Consider the following 20,592-nt stretch of genomic DNA (forward strand, 5'->3'; position numbering starts at 1 on the left):
CTATTTCTTAGCCCAGAAAGCCTTGCCACAAACATCTGCATGGCCAGCAGCTTCCTAAGCTGCTGTCTTCTTCTTCTTCTTCTTCTTCTTCTTCTTCTTCTTCTTCTTCTTCTTCTTCTTCTTCTTCTTCTTCTTCTTCTTCTTCTTCTTCTTCTCCTTCTCCTTCTCCTTCTCCTTCTCCTTCTCCTTCTCCTTCTCCTTCTCCTTCTCCTTCTCCTTCTCCTTCTCCTTCTCCTTCTCCTTCTCCTTCTCCTTCTCCTCCTCCTCCTCCTCCTCCTCCTCCTCCTCCTCCTCCTCCTCCTCCTCCTCCTTCTCCTCCTCCTCCTCCTCCTCCTCCTCCTCCTCCTCCTTCTCCTTCTCTTCCTCCTCCCCCTCCTCCTCCTCCTCCTAGACCCCCTCTCCCTTCCCCTCCTCCTCCCTCTCCCTCTTCCCTCCCCCCTCCTCCTTCCTCTTCCATCAAATCTTACCTATTTAGAATTTCAGTTATTACTCTTAATGGGTACTGTTCTATGTTTCTCCAGACACATTAAAAAAAAAAAAACTCTATCACATACAAGCTCTCTCAGTTTCTTTTCCTAGTACATTGACAAAATGCTTTGACACAAACACCTTCAGGGAAAAGGGCTTAAGTTTATCTCTCTGTTCAGCGCATCGTACATTGTGGCAGGGAAGTCAAAGCATCAGGAGTTTCAAACAGCTGCGTCACATTTTTAATCTGGAACTGAAATGGAGGGGATACTGGCTTGTGCTCAGCTTACTTCTCAAATTGTACAGCTCAGGATCCAAGGATGGAAATGGTTCCACTCATAGTGTTTGGCTCTTCCTACTTCAATACAATCAAGATAATCTTCACACATGTGACCATCTCTTGACAAATCTGGATTCAGACAAGTTGACAATTAATAGAAACCACTACTCATGTATTATAAATACCATGAAACTATTCTCCTCTCCTAGCTTCCCTTCTGCTCACAACCATTTCATTCTAATGTAAAGAGGATGTGTCAGGAATTTATCATTCTTGATAGGGTTTTGTGAAAAATGCCCTGGCATATGGCAGGTATTCAAGTCACTGTTGTGTGAATTAATTACTAAATATTGACAGAGATGGTGGTTCCCCCCCTATTCTTTTGTTCATACGCTTTATAATTTAACATAACATTTGGCTGTCCTTTTCTCTATTGAATTTCAGCCCTGGAGTTGTTTGCATTCTCTCTCTCTTCTTTCCACTCTGACTGAGGTTGGAATTTAATAAACTGTCGGTGTTGTGTTGGCTTCTTGGCCAGACCAAATACCAGATAGAATATTTCAAATATTAAAACTCACGCCATCCCGGTAAGGAAAATAGGAGTGTCCTATGTAAGACATCAAAAATTTAAGTGGCTTTTCTAAGGTCACTTTTTCAATCAATATGGAGAATAACCAATAGTTTAAAGGACAGTGCTTAAATTCAATATATTTTGAGAAATGAATAGGGTGATGAAAAGCATACTGACTACAAAAAAGGACATATCCGATGACTGACACAGAGTGCTTGTATACATTCTGTGTGTAGACAGGTCCTCTCCTCTGTTTTATCACAACTCTGTATGGGTCCAGTCATCCTATGTCCATATGCCACTGTAGACTTTTTAAAATTGATCTTCCCTCTAATGTCTGGAAATCAGGTATAGCTCCCTTGGATTTCTTCAGTATCACATGACAGTTCTTTTTCATGATTTGATATAGTTTATGTGCTCAAAGTTAGTCCTCAGTGTGCTGGCATAGAGGTGGTAGAACAGGCTCCATTAACAAATGAGGACTGGAAGAAATTGGGATAAACTGAGGGATATCATAGAAGAAATTCATGCTGGCATCATAGAGAAGCTAGTTCTCATGAGAGAAGCTAGTTGAGTTCTCATGTAAGCTTTTATAAGAGTAAGCACAATCATTCCTACTCTGGTTTCTCTCTTTCCAACTTAGCCCCTTCTATGCTGATGTCCTTCCCATGTTTATGACAAGATGTTCAACAACACTTGTTACAGAATTTCAAATTAAATTCAGTGTTGGTTTCATTGTTATCAGAATTCCCGAAATGGAGAAAGAGAGAGGTGGAGGAGAGAGTGAGAATGAGATGGAAAAGAGAGAGGAAGAGAGGGAGGAAGAGAGAAAGAAAGAGACAGAGAGGGGGGAGGAAAGAAGGGAAAGGTGGAAACAAAGAGGGAGGGAGAAGGGAGAGAGAGGGTGAGGTAGAAAGGGAGAGAGGGGGGAGAGGAGAGAGAGACAGAGAGAAGAAAGAGAGAGTCTCCAACTCCCATTCATTATGTGTGAGAAAGTAAAACTATACAACTCACTTTGGAAAAGTATTTGTAGTTTCATAAAATGCTAAACAAGTATAGATAGATAGATAGATAGATAGATAGATAGATAGATAGAGATAGATATAGATATAGATATATATCATACAAAATAAAATATGAAAGCATGTCATATGCAAACTTATTTACATATGTTTATAGCAGTGTTGACACAGTAGAATTTTAAACTGTGCTCAACACCCTGGTGGGTACTACCCCGAATGTTTTGGATTCAAGGATGAAAGACACCCAGGCAAAGATTTATATGTCCTGAGCAGCTCAATGGCTGGCCACTCCTTAATTCCATGTGGCTAACACACACTCCCCTCTGATAGTCCTTAGTTAATACTAAATCTGTGTTTCATCTTTGCTGCCACAGGCCCTGCTGGGCAGCCCCTCCTGGGGCCGATGTTCTCCTGTACCTACATGTCAGCTGTCCCTTCCTCCTGTGCCTTTCCAACAAGGTCATGTTGGAATCCCCTCTTCCTCCTTCCTCAGTCCCTTCCTTGGAATCCTAAAAGTACTGCTTCTGTCTCTCTGACCAGCCATTAGCCTCTGGAAACTTTATTGACCAGTCAAAAACCAACTGGGGACAGGGTTCCTTTAGACCTAAATGTTACCCAAACAGGTGTTTGGGTGACAAAATTAGCATGAGAATACAAGCAACTACATGATGTTGCTTGCCTCTCCATTTAGTTGGAAAGTACTCAGCAATGAAGCCAAATGAACCACTGATACACATCGCAACATGAGTAATCCAGTGTGTTTATGATTACAAAAGGAGTGGATACTCTATTCTGTTCACTCAAAATACTAAAAAACACAAACTAATTAATGGATAGAAGCAGTGAGCCTTCCTGGAGAATAGACTCGTTCTTTCTCTTGACTGCAGTGGCAATAACAGAAGTATATTCATTTGCCCTAACATCCTACTGTCTATATACATTTTATTTATATCAGTTTGACCTCTGCTGGGTGGTTTTAAAGGGATATGTAATTTAACAATTTGTCATAAAGGCATTTTGAACTTATAGTTTATAGTATTGTTCTCTGTGTTGCACACACATGAACTAAACCTTCACATCATCTTAATGGATGAATAGTTACCATCTTATATTACATATGATTAATCTAAGGCAGAGAAGCTAACTGAGTTTTCCCATAGTCATGGCTCAAGTGAGTGTAACAATATCACCAGGATATACCAGCAGGCTGCTAGATCTCGTGCCAGCCTCATGTGTTTCTGCAGTTTGATGATTTACTGTTTGTCACTTTCACATTTTTTCAGAGTGTGAAATGGTAAAGCAGGAATACAGACAGAAAGCTTTGCCTCTTCTATATTTAAAAGTACTTCATTTTATAATAGGAAAAAGTGCTTCTTTCCTTATTTAAAAACATTAATTGCTGTACTCATAAGGAACATAGCAACTTCCTGATGAATAAATCTATTCTTGAAAATAGAACAAATACTTAACTGTGTTCCTGCTCAAATGAAGGTAATATTTTACTGGCGAATTATGCAGAAAATGTGTTGAAATTTAGGGTCACTTAGAATGAAATCATATTTTTCTTTATAATATATGTATGTATATGTGTGTGTATAATTATATATGTGTGTGAATATATACATATATGTATATATATGTATACATATGTATATGTGTGTATATATACATATGTACACATATGTATATATGTGTGTATATGTGTTATATACATATGTATGTATGTATCTATATCACAATAATTTATACCTTAATCATTCTAAGTATACTGGCCTGTGGCACTAAATGTATTTATATTGCAATGCAAACACACCATCATTCATTTCCAGAACCCTTTTCATCTTACAAAACTGAAATTATATTCCCATTAATCAATGACTTTCGAGTCTTACAGTACTTATTCTCTGGAAAGCACTATCCTCTTTCCTATGTCTGTGATTTTGACATTTTTATATAGTACAGCACAGTAAATATAATTGTATGGTATTCATCTTTTATAACAAATTTATTTCATTTGACATTGTGTCTCCCATGTTTATTCATGTCAATAGAGCATGTCAAAATTCCATTCTTTTGAAAAGAAAGTAGTATTATATTATATGCACAAAACATTTGTTTATCCATTCATCTGTTGATAGACAGTTGAATGACTCCCATGTTTTAGGTTTTATGAATAATGCTAGTAGACATGAATGAACAACTGTATCTTTGAGGGCTTTTTTCCAATTCTTCTGAATCTTTGAAGAGGTAGAGTTAGAATCTGAAGTGGTATCATTTTATACCATAAACAGTGTACAGTGTTTTAGTTTCTCCTTTTCCGGTCTTCCTGGTTTTAGTGTTTTAACACACATGTCATAAGTGTAATATAAGTGGTTATTTTTCTAGTTTTTCTTTTAATATAGTTTTAAAAATTTATGTGCCTACACTGTAGCTGTCTTCAGAAATACCAGAAGAGGATATAAGATCCCATTACAGATGGTTGTGAGTCACCATGCGGTTGCTGGGAATTGAACTCAAGACCTCTGGAAGAGTAGTCAGTGCTCTTAACCACTGAACCATTGTCTGAGCCCCATTTTCTTCTAGTTTTGATCTTATTGGTATTGACCTCTTTTCCATGTAGTTATTGGTCTGAGCATTCATGTATCTTCATTTTAAAGGAGTGCCCCCATGTTCTTTTTTTTTTTTTAATTTTTGTTGCTTGTTTTAAGAATTAGCAGCTATTTATATATCTTAGATATTCCAAGTATCTCTTCTGTAAAAAGATTATTTTTTATTTATTTGGTGTGTGTGTGTGTGTGTGTGTGTGTGTGTGTGTGTGTGTGTATACAATGCCAAGTATAAAAGTGTGGGAAAAACCTTCTAGAGTTCTTTTCCAGAATATAGAACCTTCAGTCAAAACCAGGTTACCAGGTTAGGCAGCTCACACCCTCTTACTGGTTTTCCATGTTTCTGTTTTTTCCATGTGGAAACTTATGGTTTGTTTTGAAAGTCAGTTGTGTTGTATGCTGTTTTTCTGGGAAGACGCATTAAGCAGTATTTTTCTGAAGCAAACACAGGTGAAAGGATGTTTTGCTAGAGCAAATATGTGAAAGAACCCATGATGTTTAAAAGGGCCCAGCATTTCTCTGATCACTAAAGACTTTGAACATTTAAGGTGCTTCGTAGCCATTCAAGATTCTTCAGTTGTGAATTGTTAGTTTAGTTCGACAAGCCATTTTTTGATTGGGTTGCTTGGTTTTTTGGTGATTAACTTCTTGAGTTCTTTATATATTTTGGATATTATCCCTCTATTGGATGCGCAGTTAGTGAAGAGTTTTTTTCCCAATCTGTAGGTTGCTGATTTGTCTTACTTTGCCTTACAGAAGCTTCCCAGTTTCATGAGGTCCCATTTATCAATTATTGATCTTAGAGTATGAGCCATTGGATTTTTGCTTAGGAAATTTCCCCTTGTGCCAATGAGTTCAAGACTCTTTCCCACTTTCTCTTCTATTAGATTAGTGTATCTGGTTTTATGTTGAGGTCCTTGATCCACTTAGACTTGAGCTTTGTATAAGGTGAAATGTGGATCTATTTTCATATGTGTGTGTGTGTGTGTGTGTATGTGTGTAAATATAGACAGCCAGTTAGACCAACACCATTTATTGAAGATGCTTTCTTTTTCCATTGTATATTTTTGGCATCTTTGTTCAAAGATCAAGTAATTGTAAGTGTGTCACTTTATTTCTGGGTCTTAATTCTATTCCATTGATCAATGTGTCTGTCTCTATACCAATATCATGCAGTTTTTATCACTATTGCTCTGTAGTAAAACTTGAGGTCAGGGATGGTGATTCCCCCAGCTGTTCTTTTATCATTAAGAATTATTTTCACAATTCTGGTTTTTTTTTTTTTTTTTTTTTTTTTACTTTTCCAGATGAATTTGAGAACTGCTCTTACCATGTCTTTGAAGAATTTTGTTGGGATTTTGATGTTGATTGCATTGAATCTTAGATTGCCTTTGGTAGGATGTCCATTACTAAGGTTATGGAGAGCTCACAAAAAGGGACCTATCCTGACTGTGCTTCAAAAGACCCAACAAGCAGGTGAAAGAATCAGATGCAGATGCTTGTACCCAACCAATGGACAGAAGCAGCTGACCCCTGTTGTTGAATTAGGGAAGGCTGAATGAAGCTGAGGAGCAGGGCTGTTGCTTCTGTCTCTAACCAGCAGAAAAGAGTGATGACACAGCGTTCTTCTCAAAGCTATTTATTCTGGAACCTTTCAACATGCAAGCAGGAATCTCTCTTCCTCTCTCTCTCTCTCTCTCTCTCTCTCTCTCTCTCTCTCTCTCTCTCCCCAAATCACAATCCCTTATATAACCCTCCTACCATGCCCCATCAGCCCAGTACACGTAACAGCAGTTCATTGGCCAGAATCACCACTCGTCATATGGTCCGATCTTGCATCATGGTGCACCTGCGCAGTTCTAACGATGGACACAGCTTATTTTCAGGTGTATGAGGAAGTCAGGTGCAAGTCATAAGACTTGGCTGCAGTCCCAGGTGCCATATTGGGACTGCTGCCACACCCGCTCCTCACATCTCCCCCTTCTTTACTCATTGGCAGAGAGAATGCCTGTCTTAGGTTGCCCCCTGCAGCAATGCCTCTTACCCATCATCAGGAGACAAATAGCATTGGTTTGATCACTGTCTTAGGTTGGTGACATGCCAAGGGAGTCTTACCCGTCATTGACTACTTCTTTAGCATGCGAAGCCACACTTGAGGAGATTATACTGTTTCCACTGCCGCAAAAGCCTGTATCATCAAGGTTTGGGCTCTGTGCTGACAATTCTGCATGCAGCAGATGCACCAGAAGGCCAGGACACTGATGAGAATTGGGCACATGGCAAGTCCACCAATGCCAGCCCACTCATTCAGGTGGGAGACTGCTGTGGCAATCCAGCTGGCCAATCCTTCAGCCATGGACACGTCTACATGAGTGGAATTAATATGGATGATGGACTGTCTCAATAAGGGATATGGATGTAGCTGTGTCTGCAGTGGCAGAAACTGCTATAGCAGTGACAATGGCCACAGTAATGCCAAAATCCCTTTTAGGTCTGAACAAAGTCATAGAAGAAGAAGCCTGAACAGGCCAGGGTACAAAACAAGGCATCCTAGTAACAACAGCTAAATGATGCAAAGATGCATTCCAGAACATACTATAAAAGCAATTATTACTACTACAATTAATTATACTATCCTCATAACTACCATTATAAACAATAGACACAAAAGGTGGCTACATACAAACAGGCACAGCCTGAAAAGAAACATTCCTTCCTCCAGCAAATTGAAATACAGAAGACTCGAACACACTAGAACCATTCAAATGAAAAGTTGCATTACCCCAGGCCCCTCCTGCCACCATGCTTAAGGGTGAAAGATCAGTGCAACTACCATTCACCCCACATAACAACCATACATTAAAAAGATTATTAGCTCTTACTTGAGCTGGATTTTGATATATCCAATTATACCCTGAAAATAAGCTATTATGGACTGTACCTATATAAGGGGAAAAGGAAAAATAATTCTCCACTGCCCAAGCTACTTGTCTAGATTTCCAGCCGGTCCAAGGTGGAAGGGAATCACGAACACCCCTACAAAAGGGGGCCCATATAGGTTGGGAGGGTATAGTGCCATTGCCCTTGGATACTGGCAGACTACACCCCTCGAATCCAGATAGCATTAGCTTCAGTAGAACTCTCAACTGGCATATCAAACCAGGCTGTGGTCTGATTATACAGCTAAACACAATCACTCATCTGTGAAATATTTTGAATCATCTGAAAACACAACAATCCCTTGAGCTGAAGCTGTATAAATTCCTGACTGGAGCTATCTCTCCATCCCATGGTAAAAAAGGCAACTGTAGCGAAGCATTAAATGTAAAGAATCGAGGAAACACTAATGCCAAATGCATCAATGGCATGGGTTTTGGGAATACAGACATAATTCCCCAATGTAGCTTTTTAGTTTTACTAGCGGGAGCATTCCCAGCCACAGGAATATCCACATCCTCATGGTTCTGCTTGTTTTGAATTGCTCTGGTCAGCTGTTCTGGGACCCACAGTGGTTGTCGGTGATCCTGGGGAAACACACAAACAGACCCTTTCGCCCAAACCAACACTGAGTCAGGGCCCTTCCAACAGCCAGTCAAGACATCCTTCCACATGACCATGCCTTTTGGAGAAATATCAGGATTAATATGTCACTCAGCTGCAACACGCCCTTGTTTATCTTCATTCAAAAAATTCAAAGTAAATAAGGCAATGGCTAATCTCTCTCTTGGTGTGGACCCAGCAGGGGCAATTTCCCCCTTTTGTTTAATTAAACATTATTTTAAAGTACGGTGGACTCGTTCAATAAAGCCTTAGCCCTGAGGGTTGTAATGGAAACCCATGCACCAGACAGACACCCATCATCTTGCAAAAGGAAACAAAAGAGGCTGAAGTATAGGCTGGTCCATTATCAGTCTTTAGTTCTTTAGGCTGTCCCCAGGCACCCCAAGCCTCAAGACAATGTGCAATGACCTGACTGCTTTCTTGCCTGTCTGTAAGGAGGCAGAAATAATGCCAGAGGCTGTATCTATGGAAACATGAATACATCTTAACTTTCCAAATTCAAGAAAATGTGTAACATCCATTTGCCACAAATGTAGGGAGCGCAATCCCCGGGGGTTAACCCCCACACTGACTTGAGGCAATAAAGGGGCACAGGTTTTGCAAGCCTTCACGATCTCTCTTGCCTCTGCTCAAGAAATTTTAAATCGTGATGACAAAGTCTTTGAATTAACATGAAACTGTACATGAAAATCATGTGCCAAATCAATAGATGAGGCCATTAAAAAGGCCATGCGTTTTCTGGAAGTTTTATCAACTATATCATTCCCTTTTGCAAGGGGTCCTGGCAATCCAGTATGAGCACGAATATGTTGAATAAAAAAGGGTGAATGCTGATTCAAAATAATTCCTTGCAACTTAATAACTAAATCTCCAATGGTAGATCTCAAATTTATTTTGCCTACTATCTCCAAACACTGCACCATATTTACAACATACTGGCTGTCAGAAATCAAATTAAAGTGACCTGGAATTAATTCAAATACTTTAATCACAATTTGCAATTCAATGACTTGTGGAGATGCACGGGGAGAAACTGAATGGTAACTGGGGATGATCCTGTTATTAAATAGGCTCCTTGTCCTGTTTTAGAACCATTTGTAAAAATAAGAGGAGCATATGACAATGGATCTTTAGAAATAATATGAGAAAAGATTACTGGATGTACTTTAACCAACTGTAATATTGGATCCTTGGGGTAATGATTATCTATGAGGCCTTGAAAACTACACTTCAAAATAGCCCAATTATCCTCTGTGGCTGTTAACACTTCAATTTGCTTAGCATTATATGCTACTATTAGACTTTCAGTTGCAACTCCAAAAAACTGCATGCTTTGTTGTATACCAATCAGAGCCAACTGAACTACTGAGGCAGGATAATAAACAAATGTCTTGGCTGGGGAGATTTTTGGGTATATCCATAACAGGGGAGCTCCCTGCCATAAAATCCCAGTGGGTTGCGACTCTGTTTGCAGTACGCACAAGATAAACTGTTTGTACTCATATCGGTGTTTCAAGGAAGCACACTGAATATGCTGTTCTACTAACAACAAAGCCTTCCTGGCAGCATCAGTAAGATATCTGGGAGAATTTAAATCTGTATTGCCTAGTAAGATATCATATAATAGCTGTAATTGTTTATTGGTCAAAGAGAGATAGGGTCTGACTCATTGAATATCTCCCAATAACTTTTGAAAATAATTCAGCGTGGATAATCCATCTGTGTGAAACTGAATCTTTTGAGGGGACACAGATTTTGCTGTAATTTTTGTTCCTAAATAATTCACTACAACATCCTTTTGCACCTTTTCTGGGGTCACTACTAAATTCTGTTCCTTCAACTGTGTTATCACAAAGCTATAAGCTTCGTCAAGCAAGGCATCCCTGGGAGCAGCAAGAAGTGTATCATCCATATAGTGATAACACTTCACGTTTGGAAATCCCAAATAGTGATAACACTTCACGTTTTGAAATCACTCTCGAACTCCTTTCAGAGCTGCATCAACATAGAGCTGACACATAGTGGGACTGTTCGCCATCCCTTGTGGCAGAACTGTCCACTCAAACCTTTTTATCAGGTTCAGCATGATTTTGGGAGGGGACAGTAAAGGCAAATCTTACCATATCATTTGGATGCAACGGGATAGAGAAAAAAAACCAATCTTTAATATCTAAAACTATAATGGACCAATTTCGGGGCAAGGCCAAAGGCAATGGCAGTCCCCTCTGTACAGGCCCCATCAAGATCATTTCCTTATTTATTTCTCTCAAATCATGCAAAAGTCTCCATTTTCCTGATTTTTTCCTTATAACAAATATTGGAGTATTCCAGGGAGATGTAGAGGACTGAATATGTCCCAACTCCAATTGTTCTGCACCAGCTCTTTCACGACTTTTAATTTTTCTGAGGGGAGTGGCCACTGAGGAACCCATACTGGATCCTCAGTCTTCCATGTAATAGGTAATGGTCCCTCAGTGGCCCCTAGGAAAAAACCAGTCCAGCCCGATCATTCTTTTTGCGAACCAGCACTGGAGAGGTTCTAGCTTGCAGAAATTGCCCTAACCCTTTTCTGGGAATATATCCCAAGTCCAGCATCATGTCACGGGCCTTGCTGCCATAGCCTCCTTTATTAGTCAGAACAAAGCCCATCTGAGTCGTCATATCACGGCCCCCACGGAGAGACTGGAACAGCCAACACATATGGCTGAAACTGTCCAGGATGTCCTTTCTTGTCCTTCCAATATAGGAAGTGGGAACTTATTTTGGGCATCTGAGCGTACCCAAGTCCTCTCAGAGTTTGTTCTGACTGTTGCTTAGGCCAACCAGAAGGTCAATCTCTGGTACTGATGATACTACGATAAGCACCAGTATCTAGGAGATCAGATATAGCTTTTCCTTAAATCCTGAGCTTCAATAGGGGTCGGGTATCAAGATTTAGAAAGCAAAATATATTGGAGGTCCCAGAAGAGCCAAATCCCTTGTCTCCCCTTTCTGAATCTTTGGCTGGAAATTGAGAGTGACAGCTGGGCAAAAGGAGCAATTGAGCTATTCTATCACCAGGGGAAATGGCAACGATGCCTCTAGAAGATACCATGATCTTAACCTTTCCTGTAAAATCTGAATCAATTACTCCTGGATGAACTATTAATCCTTGCATGGTAACAGAGCTCCTTCCCAAAATCAGTCCTACGGTATTAGCTGGCAGTGGATCTTTAAAGTCTGTGTCCACCAGCTGGACTCCCATGTGGGGTGTTAATATGAGTCTGGTGGTGGAACAGAGGTCAAGCCCTGCACTCCCTGTTGTTGCTCTCCGGGGTGACTCCATTGCATCGGTGGCCTCAAACTGGGCCATCCCTCGGCTACTGCCCCATATATTTGAGGGCCCTGGGGTCTGGGGCCCCTTTTCAAGTTTTTGGCCAGGCACCACCATAACCAGGAGCAAGAGGCTGTCCATGAATATCTTTAACTGACCTACACTCACTGACCCAATGATTCCCTTTTTTGCATCTAAGGTATAACCCCAGGCACTTTTAGTTGCTGGTTTCTGGCACCACTCAATTGTGGGCATTGATGTTTCATGTGGCCTGGCTCTCCACATTTAAAACAGTTATTATTCTGCTGGCCACCTTTTCCTTGTGACATCTATATGACAGCAGCAGTCAGACCAGAATTAGAAAGAGGTCCTCCTATTTCTCTGCATATTTTCATCCAGACCTCTAATCCTTTATGCTTATATGGATTAATTGCTCGCCTGCAATCTTTGGTGCACTGTTCAAAAATCAGCTGCTTCTGTAGAGGCATGGCAGCATCAGGGTTTCCAAAAACATGGCCTCCTGCCTCTACAAGACAAGCCACAAAGTCAGCAAAGGGCTCTGTGGGCCCCTGAACAATCTTGGTCAAGTTCCCACTCACTTCTCCTCTATTCAGAAGAGACGCCCAGGCTTTAGTTCCTATGTTATTAATTTGCTAATACACCTGGATGGGATGTTTAGTTTGAGCTGCTACAAATCTCCCTTGTCCCGGCAGCATGTCTTGATCCCAGGCTGGCTGGCCATTGCCAGCATTGATCGATGCTTGCTCAGCAACAAACTCAATGAAAAATGCCTTCCAGTCTAGATATTGGCTGGCCTGGTGACAAGCAGGCACGAGCCAGGTTCTGCCAATCGCTAGGAGTCATGCAATAGTGGTGCAGGTTCTCTAATTGCGCTCTTACAAAAGCAGCACTGACACGGTAAGTAAGAAGCCCTTCCGCTAATCTTTGAACAATCTTCCAATCAAGCGGCTCTTGATAATGACCTCCCTGTGCATCCTGAAATACAGGAAAGCATTGGGATCACAGTTCCCTCCAGGTTTCTGAATGCAGACTACGTCCCGATGCTCTGTCAGGGACATATGGAGGCGGCCACTGCGGCCCTGGCGCCCAAGGTTCTACCTTCATTTTCACTTTCTCTAGACAGTTGGCTATGCTCTCCAGATCGTCCTCAGACATATCCCCATCACTAGAACTTCCTTTTGCCTCTGACTTTTGGGATCGCTCCTCTCTCACCTGATTCAGTGCCTCATTGCCCTTTTTGAGTTCTGCTCCACATCTTTCCTTATCCTTGATACAATTCCGTACTAGCTTCCACACTGGCAGCACCCCTTTAGCGAGATCTCCCTGTTCTTCCTCAAACTTCAAGTCCTTCCCTAACTTCTCCCAACTGGACCCTATAAGATGTTCTGATACAGAGAACCAAGGAGCAACCTGATCCACTGTTTCTAAAAAGTTCTCCAGGGCCCCCTTTTTTCAGCCGGATTCCTTTCACTTTCAGCAAGTCCTTAAGGGCTTGGTGCACTGTTTGACCTGAGGTTGAATTTCCCATACTGCTTGGTACAACTTGTCCCAAATCCGGGAGCCTTATCGTCTCAATCCGAGAACTTAACTTGTCCCACTTACCTGGGAACTTACCAGCTAGCTGCCATGACTACTATGAGTTCTGAATGGCCCCGTATGGGCCACCATTTGTCGCTTCTGTCTCTGACCAGCAGAAAAGAGCGACGACACAGCGTTCTTCTCAAAGCAGTTTATTCAGAAACCTTTCAACATGCAAGCAGGAATGTCTCTTCCTCTATTTTTCTCTCTCTCTCTCTCTCCCTGAATCGCAATCCCTTATTTAACCCTTCTAACCATGCCACATCAGCCTAATACACGTAACAGCAGTTCATCGGCCAGAATCACCACTCGTCATATGGTCCGTTCTTGCATCATGGTGCACCTGCGCAGTTCTCACGATGGAAGTGGCTTATTTTCAGGTGTATGAGGAAGTCAGGTGCAAGTCATAAGATTTGGCTGCAGTCCCAGGTGCCATATTGGGACTGCTGCCACACCCGCTCCTCACAAAGAGCGATCCTCTAGGACCAGCAGTCTCAATTAACATGGATCACCGAGATCTCTCAATCACTGGACCACCAAATAGACAGGATACACCAGCTGATATGAGGCCTCTAACACATATATAGTAGAGGACTTCCGGATCTGTGTTCATTCAGAGATGATGCACCTAACCTGTAAGAGGCTGGAGGCCTCAAGGAGTTTAAACATCAGGTGGGGTGGAGAGTGAAGCAGTTGGAGGGTGGATGGGGGTGGGAATAGAATATGAGATGTAAAACAAATTAATTTAAAAAACAAAAGGGACCAACATACCATAGACAACACTAGATGGTATTACCATTCCTTAATGGTCATCCCTTCTCATGACTTCATAGAAAGACACTAACCAAAATATTTCTGGTGGTGTTCTGGCAGTTTCTTGCTACTTTTGCTGACTCGGGCCTATTGTCAGGGTGATATCAGCTAGTACAGACTCATGTGGTATTTTGCTAAATCAAGACCTTCGGAGGACACATGAAATTTGGAAGGAGTATAAGTAGGATGCAAGGGGCAGTGACTTGGGGCTTGCACAGTTAGTTTTGCAAGACTTTGTTGGTCTGGAATCTTCACTGATCTTCACTTTGTTGAGAGAGGCAGCACAGAGAACTTCTTCTGGTGTCTCTTCTATTTTTGGTCACTCCTGTTGACTTGTGCTGATTTGGCAGGGGACTGGCAATTTACAATGGGTCATGCCACCACTGCTGGTTCGTATATGCTATCCAGTCATTACTGAACTGGCCTGCTGGTGCATTTGTGAAGTGTTTGCGATTGAATCTAGCTGCCCCAGCTGATTCCTGTGAACTGAACTGCTGATTTCCTGGCACGGATTGGATTTGCTCCAAAGAGCAATTTCTAAACGGGTCCACTTCCCGCATATCCCAATGACCTTTCTATTCCACTACATGAGTGGTGGGCTAGAAGGGAGATTATATTATTTAAGCACCCATATTAAAACTATATCTCAACCAGAGCAGGTGAGGGGGCCATCTTGGGTCCGGGGGTTCCTCAGAGACTAGTCTGCACAGGTGAGAGTGTGGACTACAGAATCAACACCACTTCTGGGACAGGCAGAAGCAACACAGCTTCTAGGAAAGACCCCGTTTCCAGCTCCAGACATCCAGGCACATTCCCTGCCAGAAGAGAGGTGTCTTCCCTGGAGGCCTTTGACCACCAGAGCAGGTGAAAGAGCCATCTTGTGTCCGAAATCCCTAGGAGAACAGTCTGTGCAGGTAAGCATGCAGACTGCAGAGGCAACACATCTTCTGGGACAGGCCTTGTTTCGGGTCTTCATCTTCATCCAGGAGGCTGTGCCCCTTCCCTGAAAGAGGAGAGCTTGCCTGCAGAGAGTATTCTGACCACTGAGACTCAGGAGAGAGCTAGACTCCCAGGTCTGCTGACAGAGGCTGACAGAATCATGGGAAGAACAAGCTCTAATCAGAGACACTATAACAACTAACTCCAGAGATTACCAGAAGACAAAAGGCAAACATAAGAATCTCACTAACAGAAACAAAGAGCACTCACCATCATCAGAAACCAGCACTCCTACCTCAGCCAGTCCTGGATACCCTAACACACCCAAAAAGCAAGACTCAGATTAATAACTCACTTAAAGAAATACAGGAGAACACTGCTAAAGAGGTAGAAGTCCTTAAAGAATTACAGGAAAATACAACCAAACTGGTGATGTAATTGAACAAAACAATCTGAGACCTAAAAAGGGAAGTAGAAACAATAAAGAAAACCCAAAGTGAGACAACTCTGGAGATAGAAACCCTAGGAGAGAAATCAGGAACCATAGATGCGAGCATCAGCAGCAGAATACAAGAGATGGATGACAGAATCTTAGGTGCAGAAGATTCCATAGAGTACATGGGCAAAACAATCAAAGAAAATGCAAAATGGAAAAAGATCCTAACTCAAAGCATCCATGAAATCCAGGACACAATAAGAAGACCAAACCTACAGATAATAGGAGTAGCTGAGAATGAAGATTTTCAACTTTAAAGGGCCAGCAAATATCTTCAACAAAATTATAGAAGAACACTTCCCAAACCTAAAGAAAGAGATGCCCATGAACATACAAGAAGCCTACAGAACTCCAAATAGACTGGGCCAGAAAAGAAATTCCTCCCGACACATAATAATCAGAACAACAAATGCACTAAATAAAGATAAAATATTAAAAGCACTAAGGGACAAAGGTCAAGTAACATATAAAGGCAGGCCTATTAGCATTACACCAGAGACTATGAAAGCCAGAAGATCCTGGACAGATGTTATACAGACACTAAGAAAACACAAATGCCCAGGCTACTATACCCAGCAAAACTCTCAATTACCATAGAGGGAGAAATCAAAGTATTCCATGATAAAACCAAATTCACACAATATCTTTCCACAAATCTAGCCCTCCAAAGGATAATAAAGGGAAAACACCAACACAAGGACAGAAACTATACCCTAGAAAAAGCAAGAAATGAATCCTTCAACAAACCTAAAAGAAGACAGCCACAAGAACAGAATCCCAACTTTAACAACAAAAATAACAGGAAGCAACAATTACTTTTCTTTAATTTCTCTTAACATCAAAGGACTCAATTCCCCAAATAAAAAGACATAGGCTAATAGACTGGCTACACAAACAGGACCCAACATTTTGTTGCTTACAGGAAACCCACCTCAAGGAAAAGGACAAACACTACCTCATAGTGAAAGTTTGGAAAACAATTTTCCAAGCAAATTTTCCAAAGAAACAGGCTGGAGTAGCCATTCTAATATCGAATAAAATTGACTTCCAACCCAAAGTTATCAAATAAGAAAAGGAGGGGCACTTCATACTCATCAAAGGTAAAATATACCAAGATGAACTCTCAATTCTGAATATCTATGCTCCAAATACAAGGGCAGCAACATTCATTAAAGAAACTTTAGTAAAGCTCAAAGCACACATTGCACCTAACACAATAAAAGTGGGAGACTTCAATACCCCACTCTCACCAATGGACAGATCCTGGAAAAAGAAAATAAACAGAGACACATGGACACTAACAGAAGTTATTAAACAAATGGATTTAATAGATATGTACAGAATATTTTATCCTAAAACAAAAGGATATACCTTCTTCTCAGTGACACATGGTACCTTGTCCAAAATTGATCATATAATTGGTGACAAAACAGGCCTCCACAAATACAAAAATATTGAAATTATCCCATGCATCCTATCAGATCACCACGGACTAAGGCTGATCTTCAATAACAACATAAATAATGGAAAGCCAACATTCACGTTGAAACTGAACAACACTCTACTCAATGATTCCTTGGTCAAGGATGAAATAAAGAAAGAAATTAAATACTTTTTAGAGTTTAATGAAAATTAAGCCACAACATACCCAAACTTATGGGACACGATGAAAGCAGTCCTAAGAGAAAAACTCATAGCCCTGATTGTCTCCAAAAAGAAACTTGAGAGAGCATACTCTAGTAGCCTTACAGCACACCTGGAAGCTCTAGAATGAAAGGAAGCAAGTTCACCCAAGAGGAGTAGACACCAGGAAATAATCAAACTCAGGGCTGAAATCAACCAAGTGGAATAAAAAAGAACTATATAAAAATCAACCAAACCAGAAGCTGGTTCTTTGAGAAAATCAACAGGATAGATAAACCCTTAGCCAGACTAACTAGAGGACACAGGGACAGTATCCTAATTAACAAAATCAAAAATGAAAAAGGAGACATAACAACAGAACCTGAGGAAATACAAAACATCAGCAGATCATAATACAAAAGGCCATATTCAACAAAACTAGAAAACCTGGATGAAATGGACAATTTCCTAGATATATACCAGGTACCAAAGTTAAATCAGGATCAGATTAACATTTTAAACAGTCCCATTTCCCCAACCAAAAAAAAGCCCAGGACCAGATGGGTTTAGTGCAGAGTTCTATCAGACCTTAAATAAGACCTAATTCCAACTCTTCTCAAAGTATTCCACAAAATAGAAACAAAAGGTACTCTACCAAATCCATTCTATGAAGCCACAATTACTCTGATACCAAAATCACACAAAGAACCAAAAAAGAAAGAGAACTTCAGAGCAATTTCCCTTATGAATATCAATGCAATAATACTCAATAAAATCCTTGCAAATGGAATCCAAGAACACATCAAAACGATCATCCTCCTGACCAAGTAGGCTTCATCCCAGAAATGGAGATGTGGTTTAATATATGGAAATCCATCAACTTAGTCCACTATATAAACAAACTCAAGGACTAAAACCACATGATCATCTCCTTCGAAGCTGAGAAAGCATTTGAAAAAATTCAACATCCGTCATGATAAAAGTCTTGGAAAGATCAGGAATTCAAGGCCCATATCTAAACATAATAAAAGCAATATACAGCAAACCAGTAGCCAACATCAAAGTAAATGGAGAGGAAACTCAAAGCAATCCCACTAAAATCAGGGACTAGACAAGGCTGCCCACTTTCTCCCTACCTATTCAATATAGTACTTGAAGTCCTATCCAGAGAAATTCCACAACAAAAGGAGATCAAGGGGATACAAATTGGCAAGGAAGAAGTCAAAATATCACTATCTGCAGATGATATGATAGTATATGTAAGTGAACCCAAAAATCCACCAGAGAACTCCTAAACCTGATAAATAGCTTCAGTGCACTAGCTGGATATAAAATTAACTCAAACAAATCAACGGCCTTTCTCTACACAAGGATAAACGGGCTGAGAAAGAAATTGGTGATACAACACCCTTCATAATAGTCACAAATAATATAAAATACCTTGATCTGTCTCTAACTAAGGAAGTAAAAGATTTGTATGATAAGAACTTCAAGTCTCTGAAGAAAGAAATTGAAGAAGATCTCAGAAGATGGAAACATCTCCCATGGTCATGGATTGGCAGGATTAATATAGTCAAAATGGCTATCCTGCCAAAAGCAATCTACAGAATCAATGTAATCCCCATAAAAATACTAACTCAATTCTTCACAGAGTTAGAAAGGGCAATTTGCAAATTCATCTGGAATAATACAAAACCTAGGATAGCGAAAACTATATTCAACAATAAAAGAACCTCTGGTGGAATCACCATGCCTGACCTTAAGCTGTACTACAGAGCAGTTGTGGTAAGAACTACATGGTACTGGTACAGTAACAGACAGGTAGATCAATGGAATAGAATTGAAGACCCAGAAATGAACCACACACCTATGGTCACTTGATCTTTGGCAAGGGAGCTAAACCATCCAGTGGAAAAAAGACAGCATTTTCAACAAATGGTGCTGGCACAACTGGGGGTTATCATGTAGAAGAACGTGAATTGATCCTTTCTTATCTCCTTGTACAAAGCTCAAGTCTAAGTGGATCAAAGACCTTCACATAAAACCAGAGACACTGAAATTAATAGAGGAGAAAGTGGGGGAAAGCCTTGAAGATATGGGCACAGGGGGAAAATTCCTAAACAGAACAGCAATGGCTTGTGCTGGAAGATCAAGAATTCACAAATGGTACCTCAAAAAATTGCAAAGCTTCTGTAAGGCAAAAGACACTGTCAATAAGACAAAAAGGCCACGAACAGATTGGGAAAGGACTTTTATCAATCCTAAATCTGATAGGGGACTAATGTCCAAAATATACAAAGAGCTCAAGAAGCTGGACTCCAGAAATTCAAATAGCCCCATTAAAAAATGGGGTACAGAGCTAAACAAACTATTTTCAACTGAGGAATACTGAATGGCTGAGAAGCACCTGAAAAAAATATTCAACATCCTTAATCATCAGGCAAATGCAAATCAAAACAACCCTGAGATTCCACCTCACAAGAGTCAAAATGGCTAAGATCAAAAATTCAGGTGAGAGCAGATCCTGGCAAGGATGTGGAGAAAGAGGAACACTTCTCCATTGCTGCTGAGATTGCAAGCTTATACAACCACTCTGGATGTCAGTCTGGCGGTTCCTCAGAAAACTGGACATAATACTACCGGAGGATCCCGCAATACCTCTCCTGGGCATATACCCAGAAGATGTTCCAACTGGTAATAAGAACACATGCTCCACTATTTTCATAGCAGCCTTATTTATAATAGCCAGAAGCTGGAAAGAACCCAGATGTCCCTCAGCAGAGGAATGGATACAGAAAATGTGGTATATTTATACAATGGAGTAGTACTCAGCTATTAAAAACAATGAATTTATGAAATTCATGGACAAATAGATGTATCTGGAGGATATCATCCTTAGTGAGCTAACTCAATCACAAAAGAAGTCATTAGATATGCACTCACTGAAAAGTGGATATTAGCCCAGAAACTTAGAACACCCAAGATGCAATTTGCAAAACACAAGAAACTCAAGAAGAGGGAAGACCAATGGGTAGATACTTCATTCCTCCTTAAAATCGGGAACAAAATACCCATGGAAGGAGTTACAGAGACAAAGTTTGGAGCTAAGATGAAAGGATGGACTATCCAGACACTACGCCACCTGGGGATCCATCCCATAATCAGCCACCAAACCCAGACACTATTGCATATGCCAGCAAGATTTTGCTAAAGGGACCCTGGTATAGCTGTCTCATATGAGGCTATGCCAGTGCCTGGCAAATATAGAAGTGGATGCTCATAGTCATCTATAAGATGGAAC

The sequence above is a fragment of the Mus musculus genome, chromosome 5 (genome assembly GCF_000001635.26).
Source record: "Mus musculus strain C57BL/6J chromosome 5, GRCm38.p6 C57BL/6J".
NCBI lineage: Eukaryota > Metazoa > Chordata > Mammalia > Rodentia > Muridae > Mus > Mus musculus.